Source organism: Bos indicus, chromosome 11, assembly GCF_029378745.1.
Source record: "Bos indicus isolate NIAB-ARS_2022 breed Sahiwal x Tharparkar chromosome 11, NIAB-ARS_B.indTharparkar_mat_pri_1.0, whole genome shotgun sequence".
Classification (NCBI taxonomy): Eukaryota; Metazoa; Chordata; class Mammalia; order Artiodactyla; family Bovidae; genus Bos; species Bos indicus.
In genome coordinates this window covers 61759549-61774646 of record NC_091770.1, presented here as the reverse complement: position 1 = coordinate 61774646, position 15098 = coordinate 61759549, and the positions used below count along the sequence as shown (strand labels likewise).

The following is a 15098-nucleotide window of genomic DNA, read 5'->3' as shown; positions in this document are numbered from 1 at the left end:
TCAGGGTTATGCTAGCCTCATTGAATTTGTTAAGTGTTTCCTTTTCTTCAATTTTGGGGAAGGATTAGTATTTTCTTCAATTTTGAGAAGGATTAGTATTAGTTCTTCAAATGTTTGGTGAATTAACCTTTGAATCTGTCAGGTCCAGGACTTTTCTTTGTTGGGAGATTTTATTATTGATAACTACTTACTAGTTATAGGTCTGTTCAGATTTTCTGTTTCTTCATGAGTGAGTCTTGGTAGGTTTGTATGTTTCTAGGCATTTGTTTCATTTAAGCGACCAATTTTTTGGTGTGCAATTATTCCCGGTAGTTTCTTATAGTATGTTTTATTTCTGAAGAATTGGTAGTTATGTCCTCAGCTTCATTTCTGATTTTAGTAATTTGGTCTTTCCTCTTTTTTTGTCGATTTTGTTGACTTTAAAAAAAACCCGACTTTGGTTTTTATTGACTTTTTCTAATTATTTTCCTATTCTTTATTCATTTACCTCTGTTCTAATCTTTATTATTTCTTCCCTTTGCTAGCTTTGGGTTTAGAGGGGTTTTGTTCTTTTTCTGGTTCCTTCAGTTGTAAAATTAAATTGTTGATTTGAAATGTATCTTGTGTTTTAATGTAAACATTTATAGCTATAAATTCCCCCCAGCACTGCTTTTGCTGCAACCCATATGTTTTGGTGTGTTGTATCTTCATTTTCATTTGCCTTTAAGTATTTTCTAACTTTGGTTGTGATTTTTTCCTTTGAAATATTGTTTGTTTAAAGTGTATTATTTCTACAATTTTTTGAATTTTCCAGTTTGACTCTTGTTAACTGATTTCTAACTTTATTTTGTTGTGGCCAGAAAATATACTTTGTATGATCTACATCTTTTAAAGCCTTTTGAGATGTAATTTGTAGCACAATATATAGTGGGTCTTAGAAAATGTTCAGTGTATACTTGAAGAATGTATATGCCATTGTTGTTGGGTTGAGTGTTTTGTATATGTCCTTTAGATCTGGATGGTTTGTTGCATTTAGTTTTCAATTTCTTAGTTATGTTCTTTCTCGTTGTTCTATCCATTATTGTGAGTGGGATATTGAAGTCTTCAACCCTATTTTAGAAGTGTCTGTTTCTCTCTTAGTTCTGTCAATTCTTGCTTCATATATTTTAATGGTCTGTCATTAAGTGTATAAATGTTAATAATTGTATCTTCTTGTATTGAAGCTTTTATTAACATATATTATCTTTGACTCTCGTAACCTTTTTTGTTTTAAAGGATGTTTTGTCTGACATTAGTATAACTGCCACTGCTTTCTTAAATTTACATTGAAAATAATTACTGATAAGGAGAAGCTTTTGTCATTGAACTATGTTTTCTGTGCGTTCTATAGCTCTTTTTTTTAATCTCTGCTTCTTACATTAGTCTTTTGTGTTTAATCAGGTTTTTATAAAAAAGTTTATTCCTTTTTCATTTCTTTTTGTGTACATTTTATTGTTAATTTCTTTGTGATTATCATGAGGATTATATTTAACATCTTAAAGTTATAACACTAGTTTGAATTTATACCAGCAGGGTGGCTTCCCTGGTGGCTCAGAGGTTAAAATGTCTGCCTGCAATGCAGGAGAGCTGGGTTTGATCCCTGGGTCGGGAAGATACCCTGGAGAAGGAAATGGTAACCCACTCCAGTATTCTTGCCTGGAGAATCCCATGGATGGAGGAGCCTGGTGGGCTACGGTCCATGGGGTTGCAAAAGAGTAGGACTTCACTTTCACCTTCACTTTCAACTTCAATAACATACAGAAATTCTGCTCCTTTACAGCTTTTTGTTGTTGATGTCACAGAACTACATATACTGTGTGCCCCAAAACATAAACTTACAATTCTTTGAGATGCATTAGTGTCCTAAATTATGTAGAAAACAAGATTTGGAATTACAAGTTATGGTAAAACTAGCTTTTACACTAATAAATGTTTTTGCTTTTTCTTTCAATAGATTAGTGTTTTAAGTCATGTAGAAAACAAAGTACAGTTACGGGCCATTTTTACATTAATAGTAGTTTTTATAATTACTCATGTGTTTACCTGTGTTAACATCTTTGTTTCTCCATATGGCTTTAAGTTGCTGTCTAATGTCTTTTCATTTCACCTAGCAGGACTCCCTTGAACATTTCTTGTAGGACAGGTCTGATGGTCATGAATACCTTCTACTTTTGTTTATCTGGAAATGTCTGAATTTCCCTTTCACTTTTGAAGGACCATTTGGTTAGAAATAGGATTCTTGGATGACAGTTTTTTCTTTATCATGTTGAATGTAACTGCTCACTGTCTTCTGGCCTCCAAAATTTCTGAGAAGTCTGCATATAATCTTACTGAGGATCCCTTTAATATGATGACTCACTTGCTCCTTTTAAGAGTCTCTCTTTTTTAAAGTTTCATTATAATATGTCTCAGTCTGGGTCTTATGAATAGATCTCAGTTGGCATTCGTTGAATTTCATGGATGTTAATTTCATGTTTTTCTTTAAATTTGGGAAGTTTTCAGTCATTATTTCTTTAAATATTTTCTGCCTTTTTCTCCCTGTCTTCTCCTCTAGGCCTTCCATGATGCATTTATTAGTCTACTTGATGGTGTTCCATAGGTCCCTTAGACTGTGTTTACTTTTTTTAATCTTTTTTCTTTCTTTTTGTGAGCTTTAATAATTTCCATGGTCTGATTTTCAAGTTCAGTGATTCTTTCTTCTGCCTTCTTGCTAAAGTCTGCCTTTGACTCCACCTGCTGAATTTTCCTTGTAGTTACTGTATTTTTCAGCATCATTATTTTCGATTGTTTATTTATTGATACTTTCATTTTGTTCACACATTGTTTTCTTGACTTTGTCTACATTTTTCTTTGATTCTTTGAGCATATTTAAGACTGTTGTTTTAAAGTCATCTAATATATCTACCATTACATCTTTCAGGGGTGGTTTCTCTTTTTCTTGCTTTAAATGGGCCAAACTTTCCCACTTTCTTTGTGTGCCTTGTGGTTTTTCCTTGAGCACTGGGCATTTGACTCTAACAGTGTAACTCTGGAAATGAGATTGTCTACCTTTCCCAGTACTTGCTGTTTTGTAGTTGATTGTTGTGAGCTGTCTATGTTGAAAATCAGATTGAGGTGTAAACTTAATGTCTGTTCAGATTTTTTTTTACACCTTTCTCTTGACATGTGTGGTCACTTTCTAACTTTTCTTGTATATCAGTGGTTTGTGAATATCCTAGTCTTTAATATCTGGTTCCTAAAAGAGGAAACAGGAAAAAAAATGTAAGAGGGGTGAAAAAGGGCACTGCCTCTTTATTTTTTAAAATGTATTTACTTCTTTATGGTTGCCTGGGTCTTTGTTGCTGCTTGTGGACTTTCACTGCGTGAGCAGGGGCTACTTTTTCTTGAGGTGCCAGGACTTCTCATGGTGGTGGTTTCTCTTGCTGTGGACCACAGGCTCTAGGTGCATGGGCTTTGGTGGTTGTGGTACATGGGCTTAGTTGCTCTGTGGCATGTAGAATCTTCCTGGAGCAGGGACTGAACCCATGTCCCCTGCACTGGCAGGCGGACTCTCATCCACTGTACCACCAGGGATGTCTGGGGTGTGTGTGTATACTAAGTTGCTTCATTTGTGTCTGACTTTGTGTGACTGCATGGACTATAGCCCACCAGGCTCCTCTGTCCATGGGATTTCCCAGGCAAGAATGCTGGAGTGGGTTGCCACACCCTCCTTTAGGGGATCTTCCCAACCCAGTGATCGAACCCACGTTTCTTATGTCGCCTACATTGGCAGGTGGATTCCTTACCACTAGTGCCACCTGGGAAGCCTGGGGACCTACCTCTTTATATCTTTGGGAAGTCACTTTAGCCAGAGGGGGAGGGGCTTGCATCAGTGAGAGAAGGTGCAGCAACAATGGCTGCCCACCTCTTTGTCTGCAGCTCTGATCAGAAGGAGTAATCAGTGATCAGATCACAGATGCCCGATATTTGGAGGACGAGTTCTTTTACTCCACCTAGACCCCATAAGCCGTGTGTAAGTGGCTCCATGAACATGTACACAGTTGCCTATTATGTGGCTAGGGGATGGGTAGCTGCTAGTGACTAAAATTAACTGATATTGTATATTTAAAGTTTTCCCTGGAAGTTGGAAGCCTTTAGCTGACTCCAGAGTTCCTTGTATTAGACAGATTTTGCTAATGTAATTGTTATCCACGTAGGGAGACAGATTTCTGGTGTCTTCTACTCTGCCATTTTCCCAGAGTCCTCTTCACATAAATATATTTAAATTGGAGGATTGTCCAGGGCTAAGGAGTGATCAGTTGACCTTAGCTAATAAAAAGAAAAGTTTGGGTTTGTACTCTTTTTTAAATGCAGTAATAATGTTATGTTTGGTTGGTTTGAATGACATGCAAAACAAGTTTTTGAAACTATTCTCAAATAACTTCTAAAATGAATACAGAGTAATTTGAAGATGATTATTACATTCACTTCAGTGAGTCTTAAACATAGAATTTCCAAAGTCAAATTTAGTCATGAAAGAAATTAAGGTACTTGTAATTTTACTTAAAAATGTGATCACAATGATAGTGCTTTTACTATTATTTATTACTATTATTATTAATTTATTTTACTTGGCCATGCTGCATGGCATGCAGTATCTTAGTTTCCTGAGCAGGGATTGAACCCCTCTTGTCTGCATTGGGATCATGGAGACTTAGCCACTGGACTGCCAGGGAAGTCCCACTATTTTATTATTTTATACATACATAATTTACATACATCCAAACATATTTAACTATAAAGTATTTGGTTGGAATTTTCAGGAATTATGAAGCACAGAATATTTTAACAAGATGAAAGTTGTGGTCATGTGAATGTCACGTAATCAAGTTGCCAAGAGTAGTCAAGAAGTAGAATGGACTGGAGTCAGCTACTGGCACCTCCTCTTTCAATTTCATGTAAAACAAGGTACAATATTAGCTATCAGAATTCTATCTATTTTTTATTGAAGTATAGACAGTTTACAATGTTTTTAGCTTCTGGTATACAGCAAAATGATTCTTTTTCAGATTCTTTTCCACTATAGTTACTATAAGATAAAGATATTGAATATAGTTCCTTGCTCTATACATTAGGACCTTGTTGTTTATCTATTTTATATATAGTGGTTTGCATCTGCTAATCCCAAACTCCTAATTTATCTCTTCTTCCCTCCCTTCCCTTTTGGTAACCATAAGTTTGTTTTCTACATCTGTGATTCTGTTTTGTAAATAAGTTCATTTATATAATTTTTAGATTCACTTTTAAATGATATCGTATTTTTTCTTTCTGTGACTTGTTTCACTGCATATGATCATCTCTAGGTCCAGTCATATTGCTGCCAGTGACATTGTTTCTCTATCTTTTATGGCTAATATTCCATTGTATGTATATATATATCACATCTTCTTTATTCATTCATCTGATGATTGACATTTAAGTTGATTTCATGTCTTGCCTATTGTAAATAGTTGTTCTGTGAACATTGGGGTGAATGTATCTTTTTGAATTAGAATTTTCTCTGGATATATGACCAGGAGTGGGATTGCAGGATCATATGGTAACTCTAGTTTTTTAAGGAATCTCCATATTGTTCTCCACAGTGGCTGCACCAGTTTACATTCCTGCCAACAGTGTAGGATGGTTCCTCTTCTCCCATACCCTCTCCAGCATTTATCATTTGTAGACTTTTTGATGATAGCTGTTTTGACTGGTATGAAGTGATACCTCATTATAGTTTTGATTTTGGATTTCTCTATTAGTTAGCCATGGTGAACATCTTTTCATATGCTTTTTGGCCATCTGTAGGTCTTCTTTGGAGAAATGTCTGTTTATATGCTCTGCCTAGTTTTTGATTGTTGTTGTTATTGAGCTGTTTGAGCTATTTGAATATTTTGGAAATTAAGCCCTTGTTGGTTGTATAATTTGCAAATATTCTTCCCATTCTGTAGATTGTCTTTTTATTTTGTTTATGGTTTTCTTTTCTTCTAAGACTTTTGATTATATCCCACTTGTTTATTTTGCTTTTTTTCTGTTACCTTGGGAGAATGACCTAAGAAATGATTGCTACATTGTATGTCAGAGAATGTTTTGCCTCTCTTCTCTTCTAGAAGTTTTGTGGTGTAGTGTCTTATATTTAAGTTTTGAAGCCATTTTGAGTTCATTTCTGTGTATGATGTGAGAGTGTTCTAAATTCATTGATTTACATGCAGTTGATCAGCTTTCCCAGCAATGCTTGTTGAACAGACTTTTTTCCTTCATTGTATATTCTTGCCTCTTTTGTCAAAAATTAATTGACTGTAGGTGTGTGGGTTTATCTCTGGGCTCCCTATTTTGTTCCATTTACTCTCAGGATTCCCTTTGATAATTGTTCCCAGGAGTATGAGTTACGTAACCTGGAGTTTTTTTCCTTTAAGTAAGAGGAGTAAAGTTTATTGGTTTTAACTCTACTGCCTAGCTCTATGACCCTACATAAGTGTCTTGGTTTCTTTTAATTGATACAATGGGGTAGTAACACAGCATGACCATAAAGTCTAGAAACATAGTGCAACAATTACCCTCTTATAGAAATCCAATTAAATCAGGAGGTGTATAAGAATGTTCATAAGTACTGCTTCTAATCCTAAGCATCCATTTGTCTGTCAATAAGAAAATGTTGAAAGTGAATATTGAAAATGAATGGGCCATAACAACACATGTAAACATAACTGGATATAAAAATATAATGTTGAGTGAAAAAAAGTAAATCATAACACATAAAATATGATCCTAATTTCAAAATTTAAATATGTAAAGATCCTATTATTTAGAGTTTCATAATAAACTGGAAAATTCTGAAAGAGATGGGAATACCAGACCACCTGACCTGCCTCTTGAGAAACCTGTATGCAGGTCAGGAAACAACAGTTAGAACTGGACATGGAACAATAGACTGGTTCCAAATAGGAAAAGGAGGACGTCAAGGCTGTATATTGTCACCCTGCTTATTTAACTTATATGCAGAGTACATCATGAGAAACGCTGGGCTGGAGGAAGAACAAGCTGGAATCAAGATTGCAGGGAGAAATATCAATAACCTCAGATATGCAGATGACACCACCCTTATGGCAGAAAGTGAAGAAGAACTAAAGAGCCTCTTGATGAAAGTGAAAGAGGAGAGTGAAAACGTTGGCTTAAAGCTCAACATTCAGAAAACTAAAATCATGGCATCCGGTCCCACCACTTCATGGCAAATAGATGGGGAAACAGTGGAAACAGTGGCTGACTTTATTTTGGGGGGCTCCAAAATCACTACAGATGGTGATTGCAGCCATGAAATTAAAAGACGTTTACTCCTTGGAAGGAAAGTTATGACCAACCTAGACAGCATATTAAAAAGCAGAGACATTACTTTGCCAACAAAGGTCCATCTAGTCAAGGCTGTGGTTTTTCCAGTAGTCATGTATGGATGTGAGAGTTGGACTATAAAGAAGGTTGAGCACCAAAGAATTGATGCTTTTGAACTGTGGTGTTGGAGAACAGTCTTGAGAGTCCCTTGGACTGCAAAGAGATCCAACCAGTCCATCCTAAAGGGAATCAGTCCTGGGCATTCATTGGAGGGACTGATGCTGAAGCTGATACTCCAATACTTTGGCCACCTGATGCGAAGAACTGACTCATTTGAGAAGACCCTGATGCTGGAAAAGATTGAAGGCAGGAGGAGAAGGGGACATCAGAGGATCCAGATGGTTGGATGGCATTACCGACTGATGGACAGGGAGGCCTGGTGTGATGCATTCCATTGGGTTGCAAAGCGTCAGACAGCACTGAACGACTGAACTGAACTGATACATTTCCCCTCATCCTGTACCATACCTTCTCTCTCCTAACACCGCTTCATATGCCTACCAATCCGGTTTTTACTTTGTACTTTTTATTTATTCATTTATTTATTGCCTGCCAGTCTAGTTTTTTGTTTCTACTATTTATGTATTTATTGGCTGCATCATGCAGGATCTTAGTTTCCTGACCAGGGAGCAAACCATGTCCCCTGCAATGGAAGCACAGAGTATTAACTACTGGAGTGCCAGGGAAATCCCAGCTCCTTTTTTTTTTTTTTTTTCTTTTTAGCAAAGGAATTGCAAGTGCTTGGTCTCCTGATTATCTGTAACTTCTGTCCATCTTGACTACAAATTGTATATTCCTGGACCTCCTCTCCCTTGGATTAATTGTTTTTTTTTTAGAACAGCTCATGGAACTCAGGGAAACAGCTGCTTATGTGTACCAGTTTTATTATATAATAAAGGATGCAATAAAGGACACAGATAGCCAGATGAAGAGATACATAGGGCAAGGTCTGAGAGGGTCCTGAGTACAGGAACTTGTCTCTGTGGAGTTGGGGAGCATGATCCTTCTAGTACCTAGATATGTTCACTAGCACAGTCTGGAAGCTCTCCAAATCCCATAATACTTGGATTTTTATGGAGACTTTGTCTTTTTTTTTTATGGAGGTGTGATCAGTTGTTAACTTAATTTCCAGCTCCTTTCCTCTGTTTATTGAGTAGGGGGTGGGAACGGAAATTCCAAACTTCTAATCATAGTTTGGTCTCTGTGGTGACCAGCCCAATCCAAAAGCCATCCAGAAGCCTACTCAGGGTTGCCTCATCAGAGCAAAAGACACTTCTGTCGTCCAGAAAATTCCAAGGGATTTCAGAGTCCTCTTTCAGGAACTGGGGTCAGAGATCAAATATGCAAATAAAAGGTGCTCTTATCACTTAGGAAATTTAAGAGTTTTAGGAGCTTTGTGCTGGAAACTGGGGTCAAAGACTAGCTTTGAGAACAAAAAGATTCTCCTAGCACCCCTGTTTATACGGCTTTTAGGAGCTGTGTGTCAGAATTTCAGGCAGAGACAAAATAAGCTGACTTCTTTTTAAATCTTTCAGCTTTTCTTCCTGCTCTAAACTGTCTGATGTATCCATAGTTCCTCAGAGAGAGACATAGAGACTCAGAGGATTAGATTGGCCTTGGAGATTTTAACTATTTTGTTTGAGCAGTGTTTCCTCTACCAAACCTGTCCCTCTGCCTCCCCTTGCCCGGTGTAGACAGTATGCTTAGCAGTCTCCAGTCTCTGTCAGTGCCCATTCCCAGTCCAATATGTGGTGGTCGGGGCGGGGGGCAGGGGAGGCAGTTGAAGAGGAATTATTCAAAACACATGTTATTCTTTTCATGGCATATCCTGTGACTAGCTCTTCTTGGACTAGGTTTGGTAGAGCAGGCAGTTTCCCTAAGTGGCTGCTGTGGACATCATTGGCAGTATGTATCTGCATCCTGATTTTGTCATCCTGCTAGATTAGAGCTCTGGTCTATCTGTAGGCAGTGTAAGCTAAGTAATTCATTTTCTGAGCTCTTTTTAGAATATTAATATTGTGATATTTGTTTTATTTTAAATCGTGGTCATGCTAAAAATTAATATAAAACTGGGACAAAGATATTCAGTAATTTAATACCTTGTATTATTCTTGAAAAATATTGTGAAACCTTGACTGTTAGTTAAGTCTGCCTTACTAATTTGGCCTGATTAAGAGGTATAAATTACCAGTGTATTTCCTTATATTTTTCAGTTCTTATGGCATCATCATTTAGTGTGTTCCTTAAAAAGAGTTATTTAGCACTTCTGTGAATATCTGTGTAGACTGGATTGTTTGCAGTTAGCATTTTTCAGAAGCTAAAACCAGACTGCCCACAATGTACAATTTGCTTTTGAAAATTTTCTACATTGAGTATCACTGGTTCCTGTGTACTTGTTATTTAATGGGACTGAAATATTAATAACTAATTGTTTAAAGTGCAGTATTTCAGTTAATTCCATGTATAATTAAAAAATTTAAATACATTAACATTTCACAACATAGTCTGTGACTGGGATTAGGACTGTTTGTGTTTGCTGTTCAAATACTCAGTATAATATTTGATATTTGGATAAAATGCTATTTTTCATATCAAGTATATTTATTTAAAATTGTAGAGGGAATATGCTAGGGAGCTTGACAAATTTGTATTTAACATAAAATTATTTGATTCTTCAGAGATTTTAAAAAGAACAGTTTTGGGGAATCTCACAGGCTTATATGACTATTAGATTTAGCAGGTTTGCATCCTTTAATGATATGTTTCTTTTTCTGTCATACATAAAACATTTGATCTCTTGGTCATGCTTGAAAATGGAATAGAGGGAGGGAATGGTGAGATGAGATAGCCTCTCAGTTCTTTTCTAGAGAATGTAAAACTATCCCATCTCCCTTAAGCAGACTCTCCTCAAATGATTAGCTTTATTTCACAAGAGGAAATGCATCTTTATTTTAAAATACAATACTTTCCTTGTACATTATGTGAATTAAGTGCGTTGACATTTAAAAAGCTGTCTAACTGAACCAACTATTTACAACAAGCCCAGGCCAGTCAGAACTACTTTGGGAAGGGCATATAGACTTACTGATTTGAAACTACTACAAGGCAAGATTATTCTAGAGACATGAAGTCTGGGTTTTGGCTTCAGGAAATATCACTTTGGAAATTACTCTCTAGGTAGGATTAAATGTAAAAGTGAAACATGCATCTATGAATTAAGTTTCATACTAAATAGAACTCATTGCCAGGGGAATTTTTAAAAAGCATTTTAATTATCATTATTTCAAATTAAGAATGTTTGAAACTGAGTTGTAGGGCTACCTTACAGTGAAGGCTTTAAAAGAACATGGCCTTTTCTGGTGAAACATTGATTTTATTATTGTAAGTTTATTATGAGAAAGCTATTAACTAGTGGATATTTAAGCTATGTTTAGTTGCAAAAATAGAATTACCTAATCATATGCATGTTAAAAAATAAACTCTTGTTGCCAGACTATGAATTGTGCTCTTCATTGTAATAAACAACTAGGTAAAGAGTTAAAATATAGGAGTGTATGATCATGACTTTTATACACATATAAATGAACTTGTGTCACACAAGATTTTTTTTTAACTCTTGTTGCTGTTTAGTTGCTAAGTCATGTCTGACTCTTATGCAACCCCATGAACTGTGGCCCGCCAGGCTCCTCTGTCCATGGGGTTTCCCAGGCAAGAGTACTGGAGTGGATTGCCATTTCCTTCTCCAGGGGATCTTCCCGACTGAGCCACCCGGGGAGCCCTTATTTAACTCATTAGTTATAATATTGTTGCCAGTTCAGAGTAGACATATTTATAGTCAAATGAGTAATGCTGAAATGAATTTACAAGTACATGCGGAATAGGCAAAGCTGATTAGTGTCCAGTGGGTAATGATCACGGCCAGTTTGCATTTCTGTGGCAAGAAATAATTTCTTTTATTATATATATCAGTTTTCTACAAGTTAACTTTCTCCCTCTACAGAGTTATAAAAAAGGCCTATCCAAGGGGAATTCCCTGGTAGTCCAGTGGTTAGGACCCAGAGCTTTCACTGCAGTGACCCCAGGTTCTGTTCCTGATTAGGGAACTACAATCCTGCAAGCTGTGCAGGGCAGGCCTCCCACAAAAAGCCTAGTCTGTGAAATACAGGGGAAATGGCCTCCCCAGTTAAGGCACCGATTAAGTTTCAGTCTTTCACAGCTTTACTCTACTGTTCATATTAACTTGATTTTAGTAGTCACAAGAGAGCAATTGTTTCCTTTCCGTCCACTTATTTTAGTTATGTAAATTCTGTGAGGGCAGGCACCCCAAAATGCATTAATCTATAAAGCAATAAAATGATGATCTGGGTGTAAATACAAAAGCTGAATGGTGAAAACCTGTGTCCTGGTTCAGATAGTAGAAGAAAAGAGGGTTTTATAAATCTAATCTTATTTTAATTGTTTTGGAGGAACCAGTTATTTGAAGGAAGCCAGCAGTGAATACTTTTGAAAAATCAAGAATCCTCTTCTAATGAAATTAATTCCTCCTTGCCTTATTTGTTTTATAAATGAGAGCTTTGTGTTTTTGATTTTAACTTGGGTATAACTTTAACTCCAAAATAATTAGAGGTACTGAACCATGAAAGAACCAAGCACGGCATATTACTTTTACAAAATCCTCATAGTGTATGATTTTGCTCTGATGTTTTACCCCTTACCAATCATTTATACTTTCTATTTTATAATTAATAATAATATATCAGAACTTACTTGCAGTTGCATATCCTTTCTCATTCTGGGGGAATACCAAGTGTGTGGTGAAGTAGGCTCTACCTTTCCACCCCAGGCAGTTAGACTGTGAACCAGACACCAACTTCTAAGGGAGTGGGAGATGTTAAATTAGGGCTTTCCTGATGGCTCAGCATTAAAGAATCCTCCTGCAATGCAGGAACAAAGGTTTGATCCCTAGGTTGGGAAGATCCCCTGAACAAGGGAATGGCAATCCATGCCAACATTCTTGCCTGGTACATGGACAAAGGAGCCTACTGGCGGGCCACAGTCCATAGGGTTGCAAAGAATCAGACATGACTTAGCGACTAAAAACAACACAAACAAGATGTTAAATTAGATTAGATGACTTGGGAATAATTGAGAGTTTGGCAGTATGGGGTGGAGAGTGGGGAAGGGTTATGGGACCTGAGTTCTATAGCATTTTCATACCTTGTCTCCTTTGGTTTCTCTGGAGTCTGATTTTCTAGGCTTCCATTGACTCTGTGAACCACCTGATTTTCTTGCACTGCTGATTTTCTTTTCTGCTGAAATTAACTGGAGTTGTTTTCTGTTGTTTATAAAGCAAACAAATAAGAACCAAAACAAAAATCTAACTAGTAAAAGAAACAACCAAATACAGGGTTATGTCTCTAGGTATACGATCATTATCAAGTGTACAAAGATCAAAGTGAAGTGTACATATTTTATGTGGGAAAAATAACAGTGCTGAAATAATTTAGGTTGCTGAATTATAACCTAATAGACCATATGAATCAGTTTATGGAATAATAGTGATAGCCATGAATATTATCATTTTGAAGTTGTGTAATCCATCTTTTACCTATGGTCACATGTCCAAGAATATCCTTTCAATGTTTAAAACTTTTCTGGCATCTTAAAACATGAGCTGCTTCTGGTAATAGTGAAGTAGCTCGTAATCTTCCTGCAGAAAAAAATGATAAATTCTGGACAAAATACAAAACCGCTGTGGCTCTCTGAAGGCACTGGAGAATGACCATAGCGGGAAGAAATTGAGGAGTCAACACTTGGAAAGAGAGAATAACATGACATAAATGAAAATGAGATTTTATTGCCAGCAGACTTGAACTACAAGAAACGCTAAGGGGAGTTCCACAGGCTGAAGGGAAATGATGCCAAATGGAAACTTGGATCTTTGGAGGAATGAAGAGGACCAGAAATGGAAAATAATGATGATAAGTATATTTATTTTCCCCAATTTCTTTAAAATACATAAGACTGTGTAGGTGAAAATTACAACATTCCATTGTGATATTTATATCATGTGTAAATGTAATACATACGATGATTGAAGCATAATGTTGAAAGAAGGCAATTGCAAGATTCTTGCGTTTAATATGAAGTGGTACAATATTAACTCTCAGTAGACTGAAAGTAACAATGTATATATTTATCCTCAGAACAACTGCTGAGGTACTGCTAAAATATGAATGAGGTCAGCAGTTTTCAGTATCCTGCCATATAGCCAAATGTAAATTTCAAAGAGTTACAAATTTATGTAACTGATTAGATATTCAGACAGCAGATCATTTTTAAATGGTAGAGTTGAAAATACCAGTAGCCTGTAAAAGGTACTGAAATAATGCAGGATTCTCATAAATAATAGTGAGTGCTATGGGTCAAACATTGTGTTACATTCATTTGTTCATTGCAGCAACTTAATTGGGTAGTTACTATTGTTCCTTTTTATCATGAGGAAACCAAGGCATGGTGATGTTAAATAATTTATCTAAGGTTTCATAGCTAGTAAGCAGCAGAACCAAGATTTGAACCCAGGATGCCTGACTTTAGGGCTTGTGCTCCTTACTTTTGTATTATACTTCCTCAGAAAATGAAACCTTAATTAAGCCTAATTAATGTCCTGCCACTTCAATATTCTGTGTCTCAATGGAAATTTTCTGATCTTTAGGCATTTGTCCAAATTTTTTCTTTTTTTTTAGTTATTATTCACTCAGTTTTTAGCATCACAGTATGCCTTTCATTGATCCGTTAGTTCAGTTCAGTTCAGTCGCTCAGTTGTGTCCTACTCTTTGCTATCCCATGAAACGCAGCACGCCAGGCCTCCCTGTCCATCACCAACTCCTGGAGTCCACCCAAACTCATGTCCTTTGAGTCGGTGATGCCATCCAACCATCTCATCCTCTGTTGTCCCCTTCTGCGCCTACCTTCAATCTTTCCCAATATCAGGGTCTTTTCAAATGTGTCAGCTCTTTGCATCAGGTGGCCAAAATATTGGAGTTTCATCTTCAACATCATTCCTTCCAATGAACACCCAGGACTGATTTCCTTTAGGATGGACTGATTGGATCTCTTTGCAGTCCAAGGGACTCTCAAGAGTCTTCTCCAACACCACAGTTCAAAAGCATCAATTCTTCAGCGCTCAGCTTTCTTTATAGCCCAACTCTCACGTCCATACATGACTACTGGAAAAACCATAGCCTTGACTAGACAGACCTTTATTGGCAAAGTAATGTCTCTGCTTTTTAATGTACTGTCTAGGTTGGTCATAACTTTCCTTCCGAGGAGTAAACGTCTTTTAATTTCATGGCTGCAGTCATCATCTGTAGTGATTTTGGAGCACCAAAAAATAGTCAGCCACTGTTTCCACTGTTTCCCCATCTATTTGCCATGAAGTGGTGGGACCGGATGCCATGATCTTAGTTTTCTGAATGTTGAGCTTTAAGCCAACTTTTTCACTCTCCTCTTTCACTTTCATCAAGAGGCTCTTTAGTTCCTCTTCACTTTCTGCCATAAGGGTGGTGTCTTCTGCATATCTGAGGTTATTGGTATTTTTCCTGGCAATCTTGATTCCAGCTTGTGCTTCCTCCAGCCCAGTGTTTCTCATGATGTACTCTGCATATAAGTTAAAT

The 15098-nt window shown here is 36.8% G+C and overlaps 1 protein-coding gene across 2 annotated transcripts in view; it reads left to right on the top strand.

Annotated features, from left to right (window-relative positions):
* WDPCP (WD repeat containing planar cell polarity effector) overlaps positions 1–15098 on the top strand; it is a 298437-nt gene that overhangs the window by 21324 nt on the left and 262015 nt on the right. The window contains exon 1 of one of the 2 annotated variants that reach the window (XM_070798864.1): positions 1446–4965. The exons of the other annotated variant lie outside the window; for it this stretch is intronic. The gene's annotated coding sequence lies outside the window, so the exon portion shown is untranslated. Of the gene's footprint in view, positions 1–1445; positions 4966–15098 lie in introns of those variants that run through there. 2 annotated transcript variants of the gene reach the window in all.